Source organism: Labrus mixtus, unplaced genomic scaffold (assembly GCF_963584025.1).
Source record: "Labrus mixtus unplaced genomic scaffold, fLabMix1.1 SCAFFOLD_46, whole genome shotgun sequence".
Taxonomy (NCBI): Eukaryota; Metazoa; Chordata; class Actinopteri; order Labriformes; family Labridae; genus Labrus; species Labrus mixtus.
Window position 1 is genome coordinate 237,501 of NW_026870293.1, and position 5,000 is coordinate 242,500.

The following is a 5,000-nucleotide window of genomic DNA, read 5'->3' on the forward strand; positions in this document are numbered from 1 at the left end:
TTTCTTTCATACCTCTCCTTATGGATCTGATGCAGGACGATGCAGGTGAAGATCCTCCTGTGCCTCAGTTTGAAATCTAGGTCAAATATTGCATGTGGTGTATGCGGAATGTTAATGTTCTTCCATATCATGTTGCTTGTTATGTCCGGGTATGTGTCTGTCCATTTTACTTCGGATGTGGGTTTCTGTATTCTATGTGTGATTGCGCACCTATACCAAATTTTTGTAGTGACATCTGTAATGTTGTGTTTCTTCTCCCCTAGGCACAGGGAGATCCCCCCCACATCGTCCTGCATCACTCCCTCCTTCTCTTTGATTAATTTTTCCCATTCGCTCGACAAAGACAATTTTACATTTGCAAACACTCTCTCAATCACATCCTTTCTGCACACACACCCTTTATTTTTTAAACCCCTCACCACCATTTGTAAATCAAAATCCCCCCCACAGTTCAGTAAATCCCTTATTCTAATATATCCCGCTTTCGACATAGCTTCACACTTAATTACCCTCTCCCCATTTTTAAAATACGGGCTCGAGAGGAAGGGCAGTCGTAGCACTGACCCTCTCGTTCCGCACTCTGGTACAGTCCAGGATGAAACCTGATACCACGCACTGAGTACTTCCTGGAAAAACCGTGGCAAGTGTTTAAATGAATCCGGGTTATTGATCTGGTACAGGTTGTCCTCGTTGTAGAGTCCAAAACTGCACAGATATTGTTTGAAGTGGTTTTTCCAAACTACGTTCCGGTTCTGGTCCATAAATTTGCCTATCAATTTGACTCTTAGTGCTACTTTTTTTGTAAGTAAATCAATCAAAGCTAGCCCCCCCTGATCTTTAGCCCCTATTATTGTTTTGTGAGCTATACTCGCTGCTTTGTTTTTCCAAATAAAGTCCCTAATGGTCTTTGAAATCTCCTTAAAGGCCCAGTCCGGAAGCGTACAAGTACTCAGCGCATGATTCACTTTGGACAACACGAGAGCATTTGTTACGGCTACCCTTCCTCTCAACAATAGACCCCTCGCTTTCCACAAATTCAATGTTTTTTTAATTTTACCCACCACCTCTTTCCATGTTACATCATCACATTCATTCTCATTTTTCCCCATATTCACTCCCAACACTTTTCTTCTCTCACACACCGTTTTAAATCCCCACTTATTAACTAGATTGGATTCCTTACCTAGTAACATAATTTCTGACTTATTTTCATTTACTTTTGCCCCAGATGCTCTTTCATAAGTTTGTACATGTTTTAATATCAATTCTATATCCTCCTCTCCTTTTACCATTATATTCACGTCATCTGCATACTGTATTATTTTTACGTTTTCCTTACCTATACCTTTTATGTTTACGTCTTCCGATATCAGTGCTGCCAGCGGCTCTGCTACCAAGCTGTACAACAGCGCTGACATCGGACATCCTTGTCTCACTGACCTTGATATTTTAAAAGAATCAGTTAGTTCCCCGTTACATTTTATCTTGCTTTCCGCTCCTGTATACAACATATTTATCCATTCTCTCATTCTCTCCCCGAATCCAAACTTCTCTAACACCTTCCCCATGAACCCGTGATCTACTCTGTCAAAAGCTTTATTTAAATCAATCCCTAGCCATATTCCCCCCTCCCCTTCCATATCCCTGACCGTCTGTTTTATTGAAATGATTGAGTCTGCTATGTCTCTGTTTGGTATACTGTATGATTGTGTTTGTTCTATGATTGTTCCTATTACCTCCCTGATTCTATTGGCTATTGTTTTCGCTATGATTTTGTAGTCTGTGTTGAGTAGGCTGATTGGTCTGTAGTTGTCCAGATTTTTATTGTCCCCCTTGTTTTTGTAAAAAATAGTAACCACCCCTTCCCCTAAACTTTTTGGTATATGTTTCACTTTTTCCATATATTTACTCAATTTGTTCACCAAGGGCACCAGCTGCTCTTTGAAAGCTTGGTAGAATTCCGCAGTTAGGCCATCGCTCCCAGGACTTTTGTTTTTGTTTAACCCCTCTAAAGCACTTCTGATTTCTCCCTCTGTAAACTCACAATCACACCACATTTTATCGTCCTCGCTTAGTTTTTTCTTTAAGGCACCCAAAGCTCTGTTCACACTCACGCTATCACACTCCTGTCTCGAAAACAGGCTTTCATAATAGCCCTTTACTATTTCTAAAATTCCCTTTTTATCTGTCACACTTTTACCTGCTTCATTTAATAATTCGTTTATTTCTGTTCTTTTTTGTTTTTGTTTTTCCAGACCTAAAAAAAAGGCTGTACTCCTCTCCCCCTCATACATTTATTGTATTTTACTCCTAATGGCTGCACCCCTACTCTTTTTAAGTTCAATCACTCCCAACTGTTCTTTTAAATGTATGTATTTTTCGACATCTACATTATCTACACTGTCAAGCGATGCTATTTCCTCACTTAGTTGTTTTCTCAAATTCTCTTCCTTTCTATTTTCTCTCCACTTTTTCTCTTTACTATAATTGATACACTTTTTTTTAATTCTGACTTTTACACTATCCCACCACACATTCATATCTTCACTCTCATTCCACTCATATCCCACATCATTCAACAATCTTTCCATACTTTTCACAAACATTCCATCATCCAGCAAGCTTGCATTAAAGCACCATATCCCTCCTTTACGTACATTCGTTTCTTTTCTAAACGTGATTTCTATTCCAGCGTGATCGCTCCACATATTAGTTTTATATTCAACTTCTTTAATCCACCTCACTACCTCGCATGTCACCAAAGCATAATCTATTCTAGATTGTTTTAATCTATTCAGTACAATTTGTCTCCTGGAGAACACCCTCTCCCATGGATGTAGCAATCTCCAAATATCAATGCATTGTTTCGTTATCATTATATCTTTAAGTGTCCCCCTGCTCACATCCCCCTTAAACACATTATTTTTTGACACATCGGTGGGTGTCATCGCCACATTAAAGTCACCGATTATTATACAATTCCTTTCCCACCATTTGCTTATTGCAATGAAGAATGTTTTCCTTTCTTTTTCTCCATTCGGTGCATATATATTTATGATTCTTATATTTTTCGTTTCATACACACAGTCTATTACTATTATTCTTCCTTCTTTGTCTCCATAAACCAAATTTACCCCTGTTACCCGACCCGTTTTGACTAAAACCGCCACTCCTCTCGCCCTCGACGTGCCATTGGAGCAGAAAATATGGCCCACAAAGTCTTTTTTTATGTCTTCCACCAGGGAATCATCCCACCTGGTCTCCTGCAGGCACAAAACGTCATTCTGCAAGGAAAGAATCGAATGTCTTTTTTCTTTGTTCCTTAGTCCATTCACGTTTATCGAAAATAAATTAAAGGCCATTATCATAAAAATAAAAATAAAAAAAACGGATTTACAGGGGTTATTGTCAGTCATTATTTGTCCTTACATTTCAATTTTTCACCAACTTTTTTCGTTGTCCAAGACTTAGTTTTTTTGCGCACTCGCCAGTTCACTCACATCCATTTCGCTGTCCGTTTCATTGGGACTGGTGCTTTTACCCGTATTATTTAGCGTGATTTTTCTCCCTCCCGCCTGTCCAACACCACTCTCAGGCATCTCCCTCCCCTCTGTGCTCATGCTTACCCCCGGGTCTTCTGCCACGTCCCTTCCGTCTCCTTTTTTCCCTCTCTCGCTCGTTTTTCGTTGCTTCTGCTGTCCTCCCTCTCCAGCCAGCTCCGGCGTCTCCAGCTCGCACTCTGACGCCCGTTCTCCTCCGCTCTCTCCGCTCTGCTCCATTTCTCCGTCACTGTTCTCGTCTTCTCTGATCTCCTTCCTGCTTGCTCCGATCACCTCCTTCTCCTCCGCCTCCTCCTCGTACACCTCCTCCGCCTCGTCTTCATCCTCGTACACCTCCTCCACCTCGTTCTTGCTCTCCTCTCCGTTTTCACACTCACATTCATTTTCTCTTTTTTTACAGTTTGTGCATTTTGTGCTGTTCGCGCTGCACTCTCGCGCAAAGTGTCCCTGCACCCCACAGTTGTGGCACATAAATTCTGGACACTCTCTCAGGATGTGTCCCGGCTGGATGCACATCCTGCACACTTTTTGTTGTCTATCATGTATTACTCTAAAGTATTCGTTCCCCATCACAGTGTTAAACTTTGTGGAGTAAGGGAGTGACTGTACCTGGTCATTAAATCTGACCCGGACAAACCTCGTTCCGTCAGCTATCATTGTTCCAGGCCACATTCTGCGTTTTATTGGTGATGTCGGTTTCACTCCCCATCCCGTCAGCTTCCAAACTATTTCTTCATCTGTGATATACGCTGGCAGGTTTAAAAAAGACACCACCAGCTCATCATTATTTAGTTCTCTCGCCACGACTCTGGTCTCTCCGATTTTAAATCCATCCAGCAGCCTTTCCTTTCCTTTAATGTTGCTCACCGTCACCTCCAGTTTTTCAGGTCCCAGGGTTCTCCACGCCAGCAGGCCCCCACAGATCATTTTTATGTTGCTCATGACGTGATTTAGAGGAACTTTGTCTCCCACCATTTCAATGTTTAGTGTTAGTTTTCTCTCAAAAGACACTTTTGCTTCCTCTTTTTCTGCTCTCTCGCCACCTCTCCCATTCTCTGCATGCGGAGCAATCAGCCCGCCGCTCCTCTCTCTTCCTCTCTCTCCGTCATCCATTCCGTTCCCTGTTTCATTTGCCGTTTTCATCCGTCCTTTTTGTCCGTCGTTCTTCTCGTTGTCGTTTAATCCATTCCTTTGTTTCAGTGCCATGTTTGTTTGTTCACGTTGTTGTCCGTTCTCTTTTCCTTTTTCCATCTCTCCAGTCCGTGGTCCTGTCATCTTTGTGATCCGTCCGTGTGAGTTTGCTCGCGACATACGAGCAAACATTCACAAAAAACAAAAATTCTTCACAAAATTGTGGAAAAAAAACAAGAAAAAAAAGGTGAAAAGAAAAACGATCCCCCTAACAGTCAGTGACTGCTGGGGGACATTCACTCACAATCT